Source organism: Bos indicus x Bos taurus, chromosome 13, assembly GCF_003369695.1.
Source record: "Bos indicus x Bos taurus breed Angus x Brahman F1 hybrid chromosome 13, Bos_hybrid_MaternalHap_v2.0, whole genome shotgun sequence".
NCBI classification, from domain to species: domain Eukaryota; kingdom Metazoa; phylum Chordata; class Mammalia; order Artiodactyla; family Bovidae; genus Bos; species Bos indicus x Bos taurus.
In genome coordinates, this window is record NC_040088.1 from 29,777,027 (window position 1) to 29,800,122 (window position 23,096).

Consider the following 23,096-nt stretch of genomic DNA (forward strand, 5'->3'; position numbering starts at 1 on the left):
AATCCCCGGCAATGGCACCCCACTCCAGTACTCTTGCCTGGAAAATCCCATGGACGGAGGAGCCTGGTAGGCTGAAGTCCATGAGGTCGCTAAGAGTCGGACACGACTGAGCGACTTCATTTTGACTCTTCACTTTCATGCGTTGGAGAAGGAAATGGCAACCCACTCCAGTGTTCTTGCCTGGAGAATCCCAGGGACAGAGGAGCCTGGTAGGAGGCCGTCTATGGGGTTGCACAGAGTCGGACACGACTGAAGCGACTTAGCAGCAGCAGCAGCAGTGTTATGATATTTTAATCTAATTTTTATGTGATATTTACTATCTGTATATATCTTTTGGTCAGGAGTCTGTTCAGATCCTTACCCATTTTTTATGGGGTGGTTTATTATGTTTTTTATGGTCTTTGTCTATTTTAAGTCTAAATCCTTTATTAAATATGTGGTTTAAAAATATTTTTCTCCCAGTTTGTGGCTTGTCTTTAGACTTTCAGAATAAGGTCTTTCAGAGTAGAATAATTTGATAGAGTCTGTAAGGCAAGTCCAAGGAGCCTGGGCAGAGCTGGGTCAGAGGACCCCTGCTCGAGACCAGAAGGGGGTGTCTGGATCTTTAGAGGGGGATTTGGGCAGTCGACTTTCCAATGTCCCTTTATGCCACAGCTGGGACACGGACCTGGAAGGGGCCTTGGCTTTAGGCATGAGCGGGCCCAGTGACCTTCTTTGCCAAATTTGAAGCAAGGCCCAGGTGGCTTCCTGTCTTTGTTGGTTGATGGAGGCTTGGAGCCATGTAGAGCAGTGGCTAAAAGGTGGTGTTTGGCCTGATTTCGTTTGGCCTTCTCTAGCTTTGCCTGTTCTTCCCTGTTGTTTAAAACCTTAAAGGCTAAATTTAAAAGGTCTTGTTGAAGGGTTTGAGGGCCTTCTGCCTTTTTTAGTTGGATATCAGGGGACGACTGAGAGATAAAATGGGTGTTAAGGACAGTGGTACCCTCTGCTGAAGTGGGGTCTAATCTTGTATATTTTTGTAGGGCTTCCGTTAACCTGGCTAGAATTTGTGCCGGGTTTTTGTCTAGTCCTTGAGTTACTAGCTTATCAAGGATGCTGGCTTTATGTCCTGCCTTTTGAAGGCTCACAATGAGGCAAGCAACCATGTGATTACGGGCTGCCCACCCAGGTGTCTCTGCCTGATAATCCCAGTTGGGATCATCTCTGGGGACGTGTGTATCTCATCAGCATGTGCCTGAGAGGCTTACCATACTCTTTCCTTCTGGGAGAAGAGTGGAGGAAAGTATGATGTAAATGTCATGGCAGGTTAAGTCATAAGACTGGGTAAGATACCTGAATTCTTTTAGATAATTATCTGGCATCTGAGGAGAAGGAGCCAAGATGCTTTTTGATTTGAGATAGGTCAATGAGGGAGAATGGGGCATGAACCTTAACAAAACGCCTTCTGGTAAAGGGAGAAGAGCAGGGAAGAGTGGGGTCCTGCTGTGAAGTTTCCTGCTTTAAAGCTGGTATGGGGAGGGGACCTAGGGAGGTCAGGGTAGAAACTAGGGACCCTTGGGGTCGAGGGTGGGGCTGAGGTCTCAGAGTTTGCCTCCAGCACAGGCAGGGGAGGGGGCGTTGGGAGCTGCAGCTGCTGTGGCCTATGCTTGAAGAGGGAGGGAGAAGGGGGCATAAGGTGGAAGTTGTGGAACTGGATCTAGAGCAGCTGCAACGGGATTGGGAGCGATATGGGGAGCTCCCTTGAGAAGGGTGAGCTGTGGTCGGAAGGGTTGAAGGAAGAAGAAAAGTCTGAACAGGGATTGGGAGACATTGTATTAGGAGGATATGGCCCAGGGTGGGCTAAGAGTATTTGAGAGGTAGAACAGGATTCACAGAGGGAGGATTGAGAGTGAAGAGCAAAGAAAGCCTGAACATAAGGGATCTCTGACCACTTGCCTTTGCGGTGGCAGAAGTTATCGAGATCCCGTAGAGTATTATAATCGAGAGTTCCGTTTTCTGGCCATTGGGACCTATTATCAAGTCTGTATTATGGCCAGACAGTGTTAGAAGAGTAAATAAGTCTTTTTGGTCTTAACTCCCCTTGGAAGCCCAAGGCTCTTAGGTTTTGGAGAAGGCATCCTAGAGGAGTAGATTTTGAGGGCTGGGATTGAGAATTTCCCATTGCGGCTGAATAGGGTAGACAGGAGTGAGAGAGAGAGAGAGAGAGAGAGAGAGAGAGAGAGAGAGAGAGAGGATCCGAGAGAATGGGATTTCGCTCACCTTTGTAACCGATGGATGAAATGTGGGCCAGTGTGTGGATGTCAGTCCAGCAAGTCAAGTGGAGAGTCCTGTCCTGGGGCTCGTCTCAGTTTCTCGGCAAGATCCAAGGGAGGGGACCACCGGAGGTGGGCTTGTGAGACGAGCCCACCCAGCTGCGGTGGATCTTCCCTCCTGGCACCAGAATGTAAGCTGAGTGCGGAGAAAAAAGAGAGCGAGCCGGGCAGTCAGGCAAGAAAAGGAAATTTATTAGAGGGAAATGAGAGGGTGACTGGCCCTTGATTAGAACCCTTTCTGATTGGGTCTGTCTTATACCCTGCCAATGAAAAATTCTCTGAAGGGACAGTTAAATTTTAGCCTGTAGTTAGGTCCTGTGGTCACGCAGCCAGAGGTCTGGAATCTGGTGGTCTCCTAGCCTTGAGAAGGTAGGCACCATCAGGAAAACAGAATGTCGTTTGGGCAATTTGGTCAGTCTCAAGGGTCACTGTGATTTTATTCTTTGTTTGCAAGGTCAACATAATGAGCCATTTTAACCACGAGCCCCCATGTAGGCCCTGTCAAAGTCCACAGTATTTTTTTCTTCTGCATACTGGCCTTTTGGGTGTTAAAACTCAGAACTCATGATCTGCAGAGCAAAGCCAAGGTCATGTAGATTTTCTTCTGTGTTTCTGTGTAATTTTGATAGTTTTGCATTTTAAATGTCTGTTAGTAAATTTGAGTGAATTTGGTATAAGTTTTACAGTTTGCATTCACAGTCATTTCATTTCATATGGTTTCCAGTTAATTGTTCTGTAACTTTTGGAGAAATCATGAGATATTTGTCTCTTTCAGTTTGAATTTCTACCATTTGCTGTAGAACCACCCTCGGGGCAGGGCCTGACCTGTGAGGGAGGCCGTGTCTGCACTCTCCCATTGGCTGTCAGGGAAGGCAGAGCTCACCTCCCTGAACTGGGGTGGGAAAGCACGCTGTGCCCACGGGTGTAGCTCTGCCCTCAGCTGACGGGATCCCCATCTCCTCAGGACCTGCTGGGGCTTCGGCTTGTGGAACGCTGGGGTCTGAGTCCTTGCTGACAGCCTGGGCTTCAAGACAGCCCGGGGGTGAGTCCACGCTGGTGGGAGCCTGCTCTCCTCAGGACCCACTGGGGATTCAGCCTTAGGAGCTTGTGGCGTCCAGTTCACATGGACAGGAGCTCGGTCTCCTCGGGACCTGCCAGGAGGTAGTGGAAGGAAAAGGTGAGGAAAAGTGGGGAGGAAAGTTCTGGTGTGTGACTGACTGCCGAGGGTGTCTGCCTTCAGAGGACCCAGGAGAGAAAGGGCTTGAGGTGGAAAACTGGCTTTTTGTCTGTGGTGTAGACGGAGCACCGTGTTCTTTGGTGTGTGGCACGGTTTATTGAGCAGACTGCCCTTTCCCTGGTGTGTGTTCTTGGCTCCTTTCCTGCGAGTTAACTGACCGCCCGCCTGTAGGGTTATTTTTGGTTTCTGTTCTGTTCCTGTGCTCTGTGTGCCCGTTTTTGGGCCAATTCCACACATTTTTTGGTGAATTAGCTACATCACATAGGGTGAAGTCTGGGAGGGAGATGCTTTCGGCCTGTTCTCTTTTCTCAGAGCGTTTTCTTTTCTCAGCCTGTTCTGTTTTATTCAGAGGCCTTGGTGTTTACACACAAATGTTCAGGATGTTTGTTCTGATTCTGTGGAAAATGCCATTGAAATCTGACCAGGTTTGTTTTGCACTTGAATGTTGCTTTGGGTAGAATGGACACTGTAACCATGTTCTTTGTGTCCCTGAGCGCAGGATGGCTTTCCGTTTATCTGTGTCTGTTCACTGTGCTTTCACAGCCTTAGTTAAATTTACACCTAGGTATTATTTGGGATTGCTGTCTTAATTTCTCTTTGTTGCTTTGCCTGTGCTTTCTCTAACTGCGGTGAGCCGGATTTGGGGGCCCTACTCTTTAGTTGAGGAGCGTGGGTTCTAGAGCGCAGGCCTTAGTAGTTGTGGCTCACGGGCTTAATTGGCCCCTGGTATGTGGAATCTTCCTGGATAAGGGATAGAACCCATGTCCCTGGATTGGCAGGTGCATTCTCAACCACTGAACAACCAGGGAAGTGCTTAATTTTTCTTTCTAATGGCACATTATTGGTGTATAGAAAGGCAACTGATTTTTGTACCTGGCAGTGTTACTGAATTCATTTATTCTAACAGTTTTTTGGCGGCTTGATGTGGAAAACTAGAATACAGATAACTCACTATTTCTACTACATCAAAGTCTTCCACAGCACCCAAGACATAGTGGCCCCTATTATAATCTTCCCGCCATGCCTCTTGATAACACGTGGACTCCTGTTAAGAGCAATCAGCACCACCATTTTGGCTGAACTGAATCTGGTTAAGGCTTGGCCTCTGTAATGAAGTTTAATGCCTTCTCTGCTGTTTTTTAAGCAGGGTTTTGACGTGGTTCTTTTGAAAAGTAGTTTACCTTCCAGTCATTTCAAGTGTATAAAACAGTGTAAGTAACAGTACAAAGTACTCCCGTGTGCCAGGTCACATATAATACTCCAGCGTGTTTTACCCCATACTGGGATACCCTACCAGGGAAGCAGCACAGAAACCCCCAAAGAGGAAATCTCATGGTTCCACCTTTCAGTCCTATCCGCAGGCCCCTTCAGCCTTCACCCTTGCCCCAGCTATACGGAAGTCTTCCCATGCTGTTCAGTTTTCTTCTTCCGCAACTACTGGTGACACTTTCCCTCCTTTTCAAAACCTTTGTGGATTTAAAGCACACAGGATGATTGGGACCTGGGTGGCCTTTTGTGTATGACTTACTTAATGTCTTCAATATTCATCCATGTGGTAACCTGTATCATAACTGCTTCATTCATCTTTTCATTGCAGTTAGAAATGTATAACATTGAGCATTAAAACCATTTCAATGCACAGCCTATAGCATTAACTACCCTCACTTTGTTGTACACATATTCTCACCACCATCTCCACAACTTATTCATTTGCCCATGAGAAACTATTCAGTTTCTCTACATTTTTGCCAACATTTTGTTATTTTTAGTTTTCTTGGTTGTGGGTCCTCTGGTATTGGAAGATAGGGTATTATGGTGTTAATTTGCATTTACATCATGGCTAATGATGTTTAACATCTTTTCACGTGTTTGTTGACCATTTGTATGTCTTATCTGGAGAAGACATACAAAAAGGACTATTCAAGTCCTTTTTCCATTTAAAAACTTGGGTTTGCAGGGGCTAGCAGCGCACCCAGGCCCAAGTTAGGTCTGCCAGGCAGCCCTCTTGGCCGCACTGGTCTCAGTGAGTCCAGCTTGGTGTGGTCTCTGTGCAGAGGAAGTTTGGGCACCGGGGCATCTCTGGCGGCTTTACAGGGGCACCACTTCCTCCTCCCTGGCCTTTGCAGGAGAGGGGACCCCAGGCTGCAGATGCCCTGGCACCGGAGAGCAAGGAATCTGCAGCTCCACATGGACGTGGTCTTAGTGTGGCAGGATTTGCTTGGCATTGCCTCCTGAGAAATATGCATGCAGGCCAAGAAGCAACAGTTAGAACTGGACATGGAACAACAGACTGGTTCCAACTTGAGAAAGGAATACGTCAAGGCTGTATATTGTCACCCTGCTTATTTAACTTATATGCAGAGTACATCATGTGAAATGCTGGGATGGATGAAGCACAAGCTGGAATCAAGATTGCCGGGAGAAATATCAATAACCTCAGATACTCAGATGACACCACCATTATGGCAGAAAGCGAAGAGAACTAAAGAGCTTCTTGATGAAAGTGAAAGAGGAGAGTGAAAAAGTTGGCTTAAAACTCAGCATTCAAAAATCTAAGATCATGGCATTTGGTTCCATCACTTTATGGCAAACAGATGGGGAAACTGAGAGACTTTATTTTGGGGGGCTCAAAAATCACTGCAGATGGTGACTGCAGTCATGAAATTAAAAGATGCTTGCTCCTTGGAAGAAAAATTATGGCCAGCCTAGACAGCATATTAAAAAGCAGAGACATTACTTTGCCAACAAAGGTCTGTCTAGTCAAAGCTGTGGTTTTTCCAGTAGTCATGTATGGATGTGAGAGTTGGACTATAAAGAAAACTGAGTGCTGGAGAATTGATGCTTTTGAACTGTGATGTTGGAGAAGACTCTTGAGAGTCCCTTGGACTGCAAGGAGATCCAACCAGTCAATCCTAAAGGAAATCAGTCCCGAATATTCATTGGAAGGACTGATGCTAAAGCTGAAGCTCCAATACTTTGGCCACCTGATGCAAAGAACTGACTGATTTGAAAAGACCTTAATGCTGGGAAAGATTGAAGGCAGGAGGAGAAGGGGATGATAGAGGATGAGATGGTTGGATGGCATCACCAACTCAACAGATGTGAGTTTGAGTAAACTCCGGAAGTTGGCGATGGACAGGGAGGCCTGATGTGCTGCAGTTCATGGGGTCACAAAGAGTCTGACATGACTGAGCCTACTGAACTGAACTGACTGAATTTGAAATGTACAGAAAACTCCTAATAATGGTAAAAAGTACATTTGCCACATCACCTAAAATACTCTATGTGTTTTATCCAAAATGGGTGCATTCTTCTGTGGAACCAGCACACAACCCCTGAAATCAGGAAGTCACATGGTTTCCACCTTATAACGTAATCCACAGGCCTACTTCTACTTTCAGCAATTGTCCAAGTGTATGAATGTATCTTTTTTCCCATCCTCATCTAATTTTTGTTTGGAGTGTTACTGAAAATTTCAGTCATTTGGACAACCTTGTGGATTTAAAGCAGTCAAGGTGAATGTTCAATCTGGACGGCCTTTTCTGTATGGATTTTTTTCACTAAAGATACTTGTAATGTTTGTTCATGTTATAACATGTATCAGTGCTACATTCTTTTTTCCCCCATTGTGAAATAGATAACGTGCCATTTACCATTTAACTCATTGTAAGCGTACAGTGTCGTAGTGTGAACTACCTTCATTTGTGCAGACCAGTTTAGTAACGTGTGTCCCTTGTGTGTGCTTTGGAGAAATCCAGGAAATTGAGTCAGTCTTGAAATGGCCCAGGATATCACCTTAGACACCATCTTCATCTAAAAACAAAACAGGGACTTTCCTGGTGGTCCAGTGGCTGAGACTCTGCCCTCCCAAAGAAGGGGGCCCAGGTTCAGTCTGTGATCAGGAAACATGCCACAGCCAAGAGTTGGCATGCCGCAGCTAAGTATCTGGCTTGCCTCAAGGAAGGTCAACCCGGTGCAGCCACATAAACAAAAAAATAGATATTAAAAAAATAAAAACAAGAAAGGAAGGGTGTGGTTGTTATGCAGATTTATATCTTAGCCTCTCCTATCAATAGTCTTGAGAGACTGTCTCCCTTCCATCTGGTATAGAGACTTCCTTTGAAGTGGAGATTACTCTTGTAAATGTGACTCACTGAAGAGCCATCTTGACTTGGGTTTCAAAGGTGATCATGTGTCCTCTTAAAAAAAGCTTAGCTCCAAATAATTCTCATGCTGAAAAGGTGTATTTTGGGGTAGCATTTGCTCCCCCTCACTTTGGATGTATCCATTTGCTTACCCAGTCATCTATGGAAGAAATCCTGATATTTGAACTGCTACTGCTACTGCTAAGTCACTTCAGTCATGTCCGACTCTGTGCGACCCCATAGACGGCAGCCCACCAGTCTCCCCCGTCCCTGGGATTCTCCAGGCAAGACACTGGAGTGGGTTGCCATTTCCTTCTCCAGTGCATGAAAGTGAAAAGTGAAAGTGAAGTCGCTCAGTCGTGTCCAACCCTCGGCGACCCCATGGACTGCAGCCCACCAGGCTCCTCCGTCCATGGGGTTTTCCAGGCAAGAGTACTGGAGTGGGAAAGCTTGTAGCTATTACAAGTAGAGCTGCTGTGCATGATTGCATGATAGTTTTTGTTTGGACACTTTTTCAAAGCCGTTTTCTAAATACTAGACATGCAATGTTCAATCCTCAGGTGAACCTTGTTTAGCTTTGGGGAAAAACAGCTAAGTTGCTCCGTGGCGTGTGGGATATTCCCAGATAAGGGGTTGAGCTTGAGTCCCTTGGGTTGTCAGGTGGATTCTTTACCACCGAGCCACCAAGGAAGCCCCTGGGTTTATTTTTTTTCTTTTTCTGAGTTTACTGATTCTAATAGGTGTGCAGTGGTATTTCACTGTAGCTTTAATTTGTAATTTCCTAATGAAATATGATTTTTTAGTATTTTTGGTATGTTTATTTGCTATCTGTATGTTTTCTTTGGCCGGGTGTTCACATTTATACATCTTTAATGAGGTTGTTTGTTCCAGATTTTTCGGTATTGTTTGAGTACAAGCATTTATCAGATACGTATTTTGTAAATGTATTTCTCTGTGGTTTGTGTTTAGGTTTTCTGAATAAGGTCTTTTATGAGTTTAAATTTTTAATTTTTTAAAGGTCATGTTATAAATTTTATATCCTTTTTTGGATAAACTTTAGTTTTTTTGTTAAAATTCATAAGCAAAACAGGTACTGTAGATACAGCTTTGCATTTTGTCTGTTGAGAAGTTTGAGTGAATTTGGTGTAAATTATAAAATTTCTTTCTACTTTCATTTGATTGCATATGGTTTCCAGTTATTTATGTAACAGGTTTTGGAGATGTCATGGGAAGTCAGTTTCCCCAAGTGAAACTGTCCATGAAACATCAGCTCTTTTCAACCCCTGTTCTGTCTTTGAATTTGACTTGCTTTGAGTTGATTTCACTATCTCATACTAGCAGAATCACAGAATGTTTGTCCTTTTTTGGTCTGGTTTGTTTCACTTAATATAATGACTATAAGGTTCATCCACATTGTCAAAATTACCTACTTTTAAAGGCTGAATCATATCCCACTGTGTGTATACCACAGTTTGTTTATGAAATTGTCTGTCCATGGACACTTGGATTCCTTCTGTTTGTTGGCCAGTGTGAGTAATGCTGTTGTGAATATGAGTGTAGAAATATGTTTATTTTTTTCAGCATGTTTTCTTAAATCTTTTGGGTACATATCCTGAATTGGAACTGACATATTTGATGTTAATTCCATTTATTAGTTTTTGAGGAATTTCTTTAATGTCTTGCACAGTGGCCGCACCATTTCACTGTATTTTTTGTATGGTAGAATATTGCTGAAGCTTTTGCATGGACCCTATTTTGCATATTAATTTGTCCACGGATGGATAGTTGAATGGGTTTTACCTTTGGGCTGTTGTGAATAATGTTGCTATGAATGTTTGTGTACAGGTTGTTGTTTGAACATCTGTTTTTAGTTCATTGATGTATATATCCAAGAATGGAGTTGGTGAAGTAAACAGTAAGTATATTTTTATCTTTCTGAGAAAATGCCAAACTATTGTACATATGGTCTGTACTGTTTTCCATATCCACAAGCAAAGTGTAAGGTTTCCAGTTTCCTACCTTGCTGTTAATATTTTGATCTTGATTATAATCATTTAGGGAATGTGAACAAATATTGCATTGTGATTTTAATCTGTATTTCCATCATTACAGAAAGGAAATATACCTAAGACAATTTTAACTCAAACCTCAGCATCCTGCTTAGTAGCAATAGCTGTTGCCTTACCAAAACTACTAACAGTTACACTATATATTAAAAAAATTAATCCCCAAAATCACTCATCAGAATTCATTAGGATAACACAACCAATTCTAACATGTTAATAAATCCAAGCCCACTACAAATTTATGAAGATTTTGAAGAAAAACCTTATAAAACTAACAACAGAATACAATGAATGTCATCAGTATTCTTACATGGAATGGAAACATGGCAATGAAGTGAAAAATCATCATTGTGTTTTGACTGTAAGAACAGTAATGACCAACGTTTGAAAATTCGAGGTGTTGATCACAATTGTTAACAGTGCATTTATTGATTTACCATCCACATCAAATATCTCATTTGATTGAAATTCCCATTGTTTGCTTCATATTTGTTTACTTTTGCAAATGAAATCACAACAGATTTATTCTGGCAATTCATTATACATGAAGTACAAGTCATATGTACCAATATGTAAGCAATCTATGGATTATTTGTTGGTTACATGAAATGGAGGCTCCATGTTCTTTATTTATTCATGTAGCAAGAAGCCTGCAGTGAGAATTTTACACCTTTTTAGAATTATGAACATTAGAATCAGCTTATTGTTTATTTAATAGCCATAGCATTTATACATTAACCTGTTACTATGAGGCTGAATGTCCTTTTGAGGAGAAACAGTTATGCCAAACTTTGTTTTAGCCATTCCTCCCATTGGCACTAAGTTAGTCGAAAGAATCAAGAGGATTCTCATCTGCATTTGATTATTTGCCATCTGTTTTTTCTTCCCATTTTTTAAATTGAAATTTTATCAGCCGATTACCTACTAATCTTGTCATGAAACAGGGTCTGGTAATCCAACAGGGATCCCATCCAGCTATAGCAAAATCTCATTTCATCCAAACTGCAAAGTTAAGCATCCCTTGGTTGCTTTGTTCTTATTAATAGTCTGGTTCCAAATCAGGAAAGGAGTACATCAAGACTGTATATTGTCACCCCGCTTATTTAAGTTATATGCAGAGTACATCATGAGAAATGCTAGGCTGGATGAAGCACAAGCTGGAATCAAGATTGCCAGGAGAAATATCAATAACCTCAGATATGCAGATGACACCACCCTTACGGCAGAAAGCGAAGAACTAAAGAGCCTCTTGATGAAAGTGAAAGAGGAGAGTGAAAAAGCTGGCTTAAAGCTCAACATTCAGAAAACTAAGATCATGGCATGCGGTCCCAACACTTCATGGCAAATAGATGGGGAAACAATGGAAACAGTGACAGACTTTATTTTGGGAGGCTCCAAAATCACTGTAGATGGTGACTGCAGTCATGAAATTAAAAGATGCTTGCTCCTTGGAAGAAAAGTTATGGCCAACCTAGACAACATATTAAAAAGCAGAGACATTACTTTGCCGACAAAGGTCCAGCTAGTCAAAGCTATGGTTTTTCCAGTAGTCATGTATGGATGTGAGAGTTGGACTATAAAGAAAGCTGAGTGCTGAAGAATTGATGCTTTTGAACTGTGGTGTTGGAGAAGACTCTTGAGAGTTTCTTGGACTACAAGGAGATCCAACCAGTCAATCCTAAAGGAAATCAGTCCTGAATATTCATTGGAAGGACTGATGCTGAAGCTCCAATACTTTGGCCACCTAATGCGAAGAACTGACTCACTGGAAAAGACCCTGATGCTGGGAAAGATTGAAGGCATTCCCAATGCCTTCATTCTCCTCCTGAAGGCAGGAGGAGAAGGTGATGACAGAGGATGAGATGGTTGGATGGCATCACCAACTTGATGGACATTAGTTTGAGCAGGCTCCAGGAGTTGGTGTTGGACAGGGAGGCCTGGCGTGCTGCAGTCCATGGGGTCACAAAGAGTCAGATGCGACTGAGTGACTGAACTGAACTAGGGTCCTGATGTATGCAATCCCTTGCCAATCAGTTTAAAAATCATCATGTCAGTGTGTCAATTTTTATGGCCCTCCCTTTGATCTCTCAGTTCTTGAATTTTCTTATGATATTGAGTTTCGATCCCCTGACCTTTTCTCTGACTTCAGGCCATTGTCTGAAGACCAGAGCAGTTCTAAAGTTAGTGGACCACCTGGTATTTTTCACCTTAATCAGTTTCTGATTGTTCTGTCATGGGTTTGGGTGATTTATAGCCTTCAGGTCAAGGGGGCATGGAGGCATTCTCTTTGAATGTCAAGAAACTGGAACAGCCAGTATGGTTATAGATTACTGGAGTGAAATGCTCATATGAAAAATAAGTGAAGATTGGAATTAGGTTTTTAGAAGAAGAAACCAAGGTCTTGCTTTCTTTTGACCCTACACTGACTACCTAATACTTTTCTACCTCACTAGGACCAAGATGGCAATCAATCTGACCTCCAGCAGACCCCAAGTCTCATAGTTTGTTGATTTTAGTATATTATTAATGTAGGAGATAGATGGGCTCCAGGTTAGACATATAACTGGCCTCCTGTTTGCATTTCATGCGACACAAAGAAGTGGACTTCAGGCTGGATGCTTAAAACTATGTTAATATTTCTGAGAGAAGAGATAGATGGACTTCAGTCTAGGTATTTACAGTCAGCCTCCTGTTTGCTCTCTGAAATGGAAGTAACAACTGAGTAAATAGCCAGTGTTTGTCTCTTATAAACATCTTAAGGTGATAGTCATGGCAAGGACAAAGAGGGGGCAAAAGCCTGTATGAGTAAAGGATCCAGGGATCTCTGCCTCCCACTCTTCTGGAACAAGGGAGACACTACACATGCACAGAAAGGCTTCCTGTGGGTCAGAACTCGAGATAATGCCAGGCCATAATGAGTCTTGCTCCTCCCAGAAGCCTTCACTTTGAGATCCATCTTGGCTGAGGGGTGAGTGTGCACCCAGGGGAGGGTCCCAGGGTAGGTCAGGTGTGGGAAAAGGAACCAGATAATTGGGCTAAAGGTAGACAAAGACCCGGAAGAACTGCCCTCTATACTTGGCTTAACTGCTTCTTTACTGCGCCCCCCTCCCTGGGGGGTACGCCCACACCCTTTTCTGCCTTGCTTCTGTCTTAACAAACCATTTCTCTATGTGCTTTCCCACTTGTTGTTATGCTGTGTCTCTAACAATTAAATTTGCACCTGCATTTACAGTTTCTGCCTCCATGGTAAAAGCATTTTTTACTGCAGGCAAAGATCCGGGGAAAAACAGCTTCTAGCCTCTAGCCCTTGGTGGTCTGGTGGCTAGGATTCCTGGTTCTTATCCAGGTTTCCCAGGTTCAGTTCCTCGGCAGGGAATTAAGATCTCTTCACATCCCCGCTCGCTGCTAACTTGATCATTATATTAAATGACCCACCAACCATTGGCCATGACCCAACATGAAGAACCAAAAAAAGGTGAAAAGGAGGTGGCACCCCACTAACTTGGAAAAACTCTTAATGTACCTGCCTCCCCAGCATTAGCCTCACTCCTCCTCCCTTTGTCTTTGCTGTTTAAAGTCAAGCCACTCTCTCCAGGTGGGTGAGAAGTTGAGCTGTGAACTTTGTTCCCACTTCTCCACTCTTTGGCCCCTGAATAAAGTCTGTGCTGAGTTGGTCTCAGCTTTGGTTTCATAATTACCTACTTGAACCCGAATGGAAAAAGGAAACCTTCCTTGTGGAAGGCAGAGAGCCTCGGCCAACCTAGGGCCCGAGCAGGGTCCATAGGACTAACTTGGAAAAAATCTGTAGGGGGGCTGTGGTCTCTGCCTGTGGGGTGGGGGGAGGGCGCACCTACAGCCGCAGCACCGGCTCCGTGGACAGTCAGCCCCTCCTGGGCCTGGACTCTGTGCTCTCGTCCCCACACCCTGACACCACCTGACAGTCTGACTCGGTGACACTGGCTGCCGGGCGTCCAGTCAGGAGGGACCCAGAAGCAGCACTTGGAGCCAGATGAGACGTGCCACCTTTCCACGGGCTGTGGATGTACTGGGTATTAGGACTTTGCATGTATAAAACAGAGCCGCCCGAAGCTCATGTGTGCTGTGGATTTGAAACCTACGTGCAGGGCAAGAGTTCCCACTGGCCCCTGGGTTGGAAGCGTCTGCACAGGTGAGGGCCACCACAGTGCTTCCTTGCCAAGTTCTCCAGGCCTCCCTGGTGGCGCAGCTGGACCCACACCCGGGCTCCCTGACCCGGAGCCTGAAAAGGTAATGCTGGGAGGGCCTGGGGGCAAGAGTGGTCACTCCACCAACCACCAAAACCAAGCCCATCCCAGGCTCTGCTACAAGTCTGCTCACATTTGCTCTCCGAATCCTGAAGAACCTGCCAGCAGCAGGGGCCATGAGTCCCATATTGATGGTGTTCTGAGGAATTTCCACGAGACCCCTTTCTGCCCTGTTCTGAGCAAATGACTAGTCAGTCCATGCTACCATCACCCCACAAGCAGCCTGAGAGGCTGAGGCTCCAAGAAACCAAGTAACCCACCCAGAAGGACAGATGGGCAGCCATGGAGTGGGGTCTGTGCCTGCCACCTGCCCAGGGTGACTGCTCATTCATAGCACATTCACATCTGCCTCTTTCACCCTCTCCCGGGGCAGCAGCTCAGAGAGCCTCGTCCTAGGGGGACTCATTCACCTTCTTTTACCAGGACTCTTGTCTCACAGTCATGTTTCTGGGCTCATCCGAAAGGCTTGTCACTGTGAAGTGGATTCAGTCTCACATCACCAGGGCTGCTTTCCCAGATCACACTCACCACCTGCTCGTCCACTCCCAGCTCAGACCAGAAAGGCCCCCTCAGGCCCCGAGTTCCATGGCTCTGCCTGGGCGCCTACTCCCCTCTGGCCTGGTCCTTCTCACGTCCCCTGCAGGGCCACCAGGAGCTCCCACTGCCCGGGGCAGGCTGTTTGCTCTGTCCTGGGGAGGTCTCCATGGTTGTCAGGTGCAAGAGCCAACAGGTACCTGTGGGGCCTCCCACACGCAGCATAGCGGCCAGCACCCGCCTACTGCCCTCTTCACTCTGGATGGGCCCAGGGTGCGTTCAAGGACACACACCCCACTGTGTGTCCTGGTACTCAATCTCATCCCAGTGCTGCCTACGGGGAAGTTGCTAAGCTACTCTGTGCCTGCTGCACAGAGAGGGTGCTCGTTCACACACCCCTCCCAGGAGCACAGGGTTCTGGTGGGCAGGCTCCTCCAAAATTGGATTAAAGATTTACTGAGCATGGCCCTGCCCATCAGAACAAGACCCAGTTTTCCCCTCAGTCAGTCTCTCCTATCAGGAAGCTTCCACACGCCTCTTATCCTTCTCCATCAGAGGGCAGACAGAATGAAAACCACAATCACAGAAAACTAACCAATCTGATCACATGGACCACAGCCTTGTCTAACTCAACGAAACTATGAGCCATGCCATATAGGGCCACCCAAGATGAATGCGTCATGGTGGAGATTTCTGACAAAACATGGTCCACTGGAGAAGGGAATGGCAAACCTCTTCAGTATTCTTGCCTTGAGAACCCCATGAACACTATGAAAAGGCAAAAAGATAGGACACTGAAAGATGAACTCCCCAGGTGCCCATTATGCTACTGGAGATCAGTGGAGAAATAACTCCAGAAAGAATGAAGAGATGGAGCCAAAGCAAAAACAACACCCAGCTGTGCATGTGACTGGTGGTGGAAGTAAAGTCCAATGCTGTAAAGAGCAATATTGCATAGGAACCTGGAATGTTAGGTCCATGAATCAAGGCAAACTGTAAGTCGTCAAACAGGAGATGGCCAGAGTGGACATCGACATTTTAGGAATCAGTGAACTAAAATGGATTGGAATGGGTGAATTTAACTCACATGACCATTATATCTACTACTGTGGGCAAGAATCCCTTAGAAGAAATGGAGTAGCCATCATAGTCAACAAAAGAGTCCGAAATGCAGTACTTTGATGCAATATCAAAAATGACAAAATGATCTCTGTTCATTTCCAAGGCAAACCATTCAATGTCACGGTAATCCAAGTCTATTCCCTGACCAGTAACACTGAAGAAGCTGAAGCTGAACGGTTCTTTGAAGATGTACAAGACCTTCTAGAACTAACACCAGAAAAAGATGTCCTTTTCATTATAGGGGACTGAAATGCAAAAGTAGGAGGCCAAGAGATCCTGGAGTAACAGGCAAATTTGCCCTTGGAGTGCAGAATGAAGCAGGGCAAAGGGTGTAACAGTTTTGCCAAGAGAATGCACTGCTCATAGCAAACACCCTCTTACAAAAACACAAGAGAAGACTCTACACATGGACATCATCAGATGGTCAATACCAAAATCAGATTGATTATATTCTTTGCAGCCAAAGATGGAGAAGCTCTATACAGTCAGCAAAAACAAGACTGGGAGCTGACTGTGGCTCAGATTATGAACTCCTTATTGCCAAATTCAGACTTAAATTGAAGAAAGTGGGGAAAACCAGTAGACCATTCAGGTATGACCTAAATCAAATCTCTTGCCCTGGGATTTCTTTGGAAGGAATGATGCTATAGCCGAAACTCCAGTACTTTGGCCACCTCATGCGAAGAGTTGACTTATTGGAAAAGACTCTGATGCTGGGAGGGATTGGGGGCAAGAGGAGAAGGGGATGACAGAGGATGAGATGGCTGGATGGCATCACTGAGTCGATAGATGTGAGTCTGGGTGAACTCTGGGAGTTGGTGATGGACAGGGAGGCCTGGCGTGCTATGATTCATGGGGTCGCAAAGAGTTGGACACGACTGAGCGACTGATCTGATCTGATGATTATACAGTGGAAGTGACAAATAAATTCAAGGGATTAGATCTGATAGACAGAGTGCCTAAAGAAATATGGACGGAGGTTTGTGATATTGTACAGGAGGCAGTGATCAAGACCATTCCCAAGAAAAAGAAATGCAAAAAGGCAAAATGGTTGTCTGAGGAGGCCTTACAAATAGCTGAGAAAAAAAGAGAAGTGGAAGGCAGAGGAGAAAAGGAAAGATATACCCATCTGAATGCAGAGTTCCAAAGAATAGCAAGGAGAGATAAGAAAGCCTTCCTCAGTGATTTAGGCAAAGAAATAGAGGAAGACAATAGAATGGGAAAGACCAGAGATCTCTTCAAGAAAATGAGAGATGCCAAGGGAACATTTCATGCAAAAATGGGCACAATAAAGGACAGAGATGGTATGGACCTAAGAGAAGCAGAAGATATTAAGAAGAGGTGGCAAGAATACACAGAAGAACTATACAGAAAAGATCTTCATGACCCAGATAACCATGATGGTGTGATCACACACCTAGAGCCAGAAATCCTGAAATTCGAAGTTAGGTGAGCCTTAGGAAGCATCACTATGAACAAAGCTAGTGGAGGTGATGGAATTCCAGTTGAACTATTTCAAATGCTAAAAGATGATGCTGTGAAAGTGCTGCACTCAATATGCCAGCAAATTTGGGAAACTCAGCAGTGGCCACAGGGCTGGAAAAGGTCAGTTTTCATTGCTATCCCAAAGAAAGCAATGCCAAAGAATGTTCAAAATACTGCACAACTGAACTCATCTCACATGCTAGCCAGAGAAGGCAATGGCAACCCACTCCAGTACTCTTGCCTGGAAAATCCCATGGACAGAGGACCTTGGTAGGCTGCAGTCCATGGGGTTGCAAAATGTCGGACATGACTGAGCAACTTCACTTTCACTTTCCTGCATTGGAGAAGGAAATGGCAACCCACTCCAGTGTTCTTGCCTGGAGAATCCAAGGGATGGCGGAGCCTGGTGGGCTGCCATCTATAGGGTCGCACAGAGTTGGACACGACTGAAGCGACTTAGCAGCAGCAGCAGCAGCACATGTTAGCAAAATAACACTCAAAATTCTCCAAGCCAGGCTTCAAGAGTACGTGAACCGTGAACTACCAGATGTCAAGCTGGATTTAGAAAGGCAGAGGAACCAGAGATCAAATTGCCAACATCCACTGGATCATCAAAAAAGCAAGAGAGTTCCAGAAAAACAACTACTTCTGTTTTATTGACTACGCCAAAGCCTTTGACTATGTGGATCACAACAAACTGTGGAAAATTCTTCAAGAGATGAGAATACTGGACCACTTGACCTGCCTTCTGAGAAATCTGTATGCAGGTCAAGCAGCAACAGTTAAAACTGGACATGGAACAACAGACTGGTTCCAAATTGGGAAAGGAGTATGTCAAGGCTGTATATTGTCACTCTGCTTATTTAACTATGCAGAGTACATCATGAGAAATTCTGGACTGGATGAAGCACAAGCTGAAATGAAGACTGCTGGGAGAAATATCAATAACCTCAGATGCAGATGACACCACCCTTATGGCAGAAAGTGAAGAGGATCTAAAGAGCCTCATGATGAAAATGAAAGAGGAGTATGATAAGGTGGCTTAAAACTCAAGATTCAGAAAACCAAGATCATGGCATCTGGTCCCATCACTTCATGGCAAATAGATGGGGAAACAGTGGAAACAGTGATAGACTTTATTTTGGGGGCTCCAAAATCACTGCAGATGGTGACTGCAGTCATGAAATTAAAAGACACTTGCTCCTTGGAAGAAAAGCTATGGGCAACCTGCTGCTGCTAAGTCACTTCAGTCATGTCCGACTCTGTGCGACCCCATAGACGGCAGCCCACCAGGCTCCCCCGTCCCTGGGATTCTCCAGGCAAGAACACTGGAGTGGGTTGCCATTTCCTTCTCCAATGCATGAAAGTGAAAAGTGAAAGTGAAGTCGCTCAGTTGTGTCTGACCCTTAGCATGGACTGCAGTCTACTAGGCTCCTCCGTCCATGGGATTTTCCAGGCAAGAGTACTGGAGTGGGGTGCCATTGTCTTCTCCATGGCCAACCTAGACAGCATATTAAAAAGCAGAGACATTATTTTGCCAACAAAGGTCCATCTAGTCAAAGCTACGGTTTTTCCAGTAGTGATGTATGGATGTGAGAGCTGGACTATAAAAAAAGGTGAGCACTGAAGAATTGATGCTTTTGAACTGTGATGTTGAATAAGACTGTTGAGAGTCCCTTGGACTGCAAGGAGATCCAACCAGTCCATCCTAAAGGAAATCAGTCCTGAATATTCATTGGAAGGACTGATGCTGAAGCTGAAACTCCAGTACTTTGGCCACCTGACATGAAGAACTGACTGATTTGAAAAGACCCTGATGCTGGGAAACATTGAAGGCAGGAGGAGAAGGGGACGACAGAGGATGAGATGGTTGGATGGCATCACTGGCTCAATGGACATGAGTTTGAGTGAACTCTGGGAGTTGGTGATGGACAGGGGGGCCTGTCGTGTTGCAGTCCATGGGGTCGCAAAGAGTTGGACACGACTGATTGACTGAACTGAACTGAATAAATAGTGATGTTGACATCTTTTCTTGTGATTTCTTTTAAAGGGTGTGAGTTATACTTACTTCTTGAAATTGGCTTCATTAATGGCTGCCTTGTTTTGAATTCTTTTCCAATGACCACCCCTAAGGCATTTCTCCATGCCTTAGGAGGGCAGGTGTTTTTACTTTGTGAAATGAAAATATCTCCTGCCATATTAATAAACAGGAAATGTCACAGCCATCAGTGATTTCTCACCTCCAAATGTCAATGAGGGCTCCCACATAAAACAAGATCCTCTATGACCCGCCTCCTAGAGTAACGGAAATAACAAAAGTAAATAAATGGGACCTGATTAAACTTAAAAGCTTTTGCACAGCAAAGGAAACTATAAGCAAGGTGAAAAGACAACCCTTAGAATGGGAGAAAATAATAGCAAATGAAACAACTGACAAAGGATTAATTTCCAAAATATATGAGTAGCTCGTACAACTCAATATCAGAAAAACAAACAACCCAATCAAAAAATGGGAAAAAGACCTAAACAGACATTTCTCCAAGAAGGCTTACAGATGGCTAACAAACAAGTGAAAAGGTACTTAACATTGCTCATTATTAGAGAAATGCAAATCAGAACTTCAATGAGCTGTCATATCACCCCAGTCAGAATAGGCATCATCAAAAAGTCTACAAACAATAACTGCTGGAGAGGGTGTGGAGAAAAGGAAGCACTCTTGCACTGTTGGTGGGAATGTAAATTGATACAGCCACTATGGAATGTGGTATGGAGATTCCTTAAAAAACTAAGAATAAAACCGCCATATGACCTAACAATCCCACTCCTAGGCATATACCCTGAGGAAACCAAAATCGAAAAAAATGTATGTATCCCATTGTTCATTGCAGCACTATTTACAATAGCTAGAACATGAAAGCAACCTAGATGTACATTGACAGATAAATGGAAAAAGAAGTTGTGGTACATATACACAATGGAATATTACTCTGCCATAAAAAGGAATGCATTTGAGTCAGTTCTAGTGAGGTGGATGAACCTAGACCCTGTTACACAGAGTGAAGTAAGTCTGAAAGAGAAAGATAAATATCATATTCTAACACATATATACAGAATCTAGAAAAATGGTACTGAAGAATTTATTTACAGGGCACTAATGGAGATACAAACATAGAGAATAGACTTATGGACATGGGGAGAGGGGAGGAGAGGGTGAGATGTATGCGAAGAGTAACTTGGAAACTTATATTACTATATGTAAAATAGATAGCCAACGGGAATTTGCTGTATGGCTCAGGAAACTCAAACAGGGGCTCTGTATCAACCTATAAGGGTAGGATGGGGAGGGAGATGGGAGGGAGGTTCAAAAGGGAGGGGATATATGTGTACCTATGGTTTACGTGGGGGGCTTCCATGGTGCTCAGAGGGTAAAGCATCTGCCTGTAATGCGGGACATCTGGGTTTGATCCCTGGGTTGGGAAGATCCCTTGGAGAAGGAAAAAGCGACCCACTCTGGTACTCTTGCCTGGAAAATCCCATGGACGGAGAAGCCTGGTAGGCTACAGTCCATAGGGTCGCAAAGAGTCGGATATGACTGAGCGACTTCACTTTCACGGTTGATTCATGTTGAGGTTTGATATAAAACAAAACTCTGTAAAGCAGTTATCCTTCAATTAAAAAATAAATTAAAAAAAGAGGGCTCCCAAAACAGATCCAGCGGATGCTGCCACCACGCACCCCCCCACCCCCACGGATTGCTGAGGAGCCGGGAATGAAAGAAGCAAAGTGAAGGAAGAAACAGGATTGGCCCTAGATAGCTGAAGTGCATAAGAAAGGAATGAATGCAGTGAGCCTAGAGGTTTGCATCTTCCCATACACAGAATCGGAGAAGGCAATGGCACCCCACTCCAGTATTCTTGCCTGGAAAATCCCATGGACAGAGGAGCCTGGTGGGTTGCAGTCCATGGGGTCGCTAAGAGTTAGATACGACTGAGCAACTTCACTTTCACTTTTCACTTTCATGCATTGGAGAAGGAAACATCAACCCACTCTAGTGTTCTTGCCTGGAGAATCCCAGGGACGGGGAAGCCTGGTGGGCTGCCGTCTATGGGGTTGCATAGAGTCGGACATAACTGAAGTGACTTAACAGCATACACAGAATGCTAAATTCCTTAACTTGATATCTGATCTTTGCTGTTCAGACTGCATGCTCCCTTTGTTGCAAACTTGTATATAGCCTGATTCCCCCTCCTGCCTCCTTGGAGCAGTTTTCTTAGAGCTACTGAGATGCTGTTTCCCAGGCTTGGAGTTGTAAATATTCCCACCAAGTAAAACAACTTTCAGGTGTGACTATATTTTTCAGTTGACAACTAACTTAAACAGACCTTGAATCCTTGTGAATGTGCCCAGCAGTGCAGCTCTTCATGGTGTTGTTACAGAAAATGGCCACAAGGCGGCAGCACTTCTTCATGCTGCACTTTTTTTTAAACTGTAATTTCCTTGTTATTGTCTACTGGAATATAATTGATTTCTAATGTTGTGCTTGTTTCAGATGTACGGGAACTTGATTCAGTTATATAAATACATAGACGTTTATATATTCTCTTTTAGTTTCATTTTCACTTACAGATCGCAGTGTGTTCAATAAACTCTATGCTATTCGGTAAGTACTTTTTGATCATCTATTTGATATATATTAATGTGTATATGTTAATTCCCATACCTTAAATTATCCCACGTGTATCTGGAGGGCAGCAGACACTCCAGATTCACTGTGGGAGCACACTGCCTGCCACATGCTCCCAGCTCCCTCAGCCCCAGGACACTCCAGCCTTGGGACCCCAGCTAATCAGGCTCCAGGGATGACACCAGCCCAGGTCACTATGTCCTCAGGGAAATAGAGTCAGCATTTCTTTTTTGCTTTTGCTGTTTTTATCTCATCATTTGAACTGGAGTATATAGGTGAATTACAGTCTTGTGGGTGGTTTTTTTCCCTTCTATCACAACTAGTTTCACTTCTATTAATACATACTGAGTTTTTTCCATATAGGTTATTACAGAGTGTGGAGTAAGTGTCCTTGTGTTATACAGTGGGTCCTGGTCATTTATTTTATAACTAATAGTGTGCGTATATTAGTCTGAAGCAACTCATTTCTCCATGCCCCACATCTTTATATCTTGGTGATTAGACGTTTTTTTTTTTAAGTTTGTGAGGCTCTGTCTCTGGCCAAGAAGTTCCATGGTATCCATCTTTAGTTAGCAGCAGCAGCAGAGGTGATATTATGATACTGGTACTTGTCTCTTTCTGTGTCCCTTACTTCACATGATCATCTCTACTTTCTTTCCTGTGCCAGCCTTGGCATTATTTCCTGCTTTCTTTGTGGTTGAGAAATACTGCATTATGTACATGTACCGCATAGTCTGTATCAATTTAACTGTGCTTCTACAATTAGCTTGATTCCCAGTCTTAGCTCTTTTACCTTACAGGGTCAAAATCAGGATTACCCATCTTTTTTTTTTAATAGTTTGGCTGTATTCTCAACCCCACCCCCGTTCAAACATGAGACACAAGCCGGCTCAGGCTCAGGGATGGGATAACAGCCCAAATCAAGGAGGCTGCAGGGAATAAATTAGGCATTGATTTTTTTCTTTTTGTTTTCTTTAATCTCGTGCTGAAGCTACGTCAGAGTACAGTCAATTTAAAGTTTTGTGCTTGCTATTAGTGTACAGCTGCCTGATTCAGTTATGACATTATATATATATATATATATGTGTATGTATGTATACAGTATATCTGTTCTTTTTTGAATTCTTTTGCCATAGAGATTATTGCAGAAGCTCAAGCAAAGTTCCAGTTGCTGAACATCAGGTCCTTCTTGACCATCTATGACAGCTACAGTTTTCTGTGTATATATGGA

The 23,096-nt window shown here is 44.1% G+C and overlaps 1 long non-coding RNA gene across 1 annotated transcript in view; it reads left to right on the top strand.

Annotated features, from left to right (window-relative positions):
• Positions 1-242: 242 nt before the first annotated feature.
• The window catches only part of LOC113903305, a 43,240-nt gene continuing 20,386 nt past the window's right edge, over positions 243-23,096 (top strand). The window contains exon 1 of the long non-coding RNA XR_003514072.1: positions 243-3,486. This is a non-coding gene — a long non-coding RNA (uncharacterized LOC113903305). The remainder of the gene's footprint in view (positions 3,487-23,096) is intronic.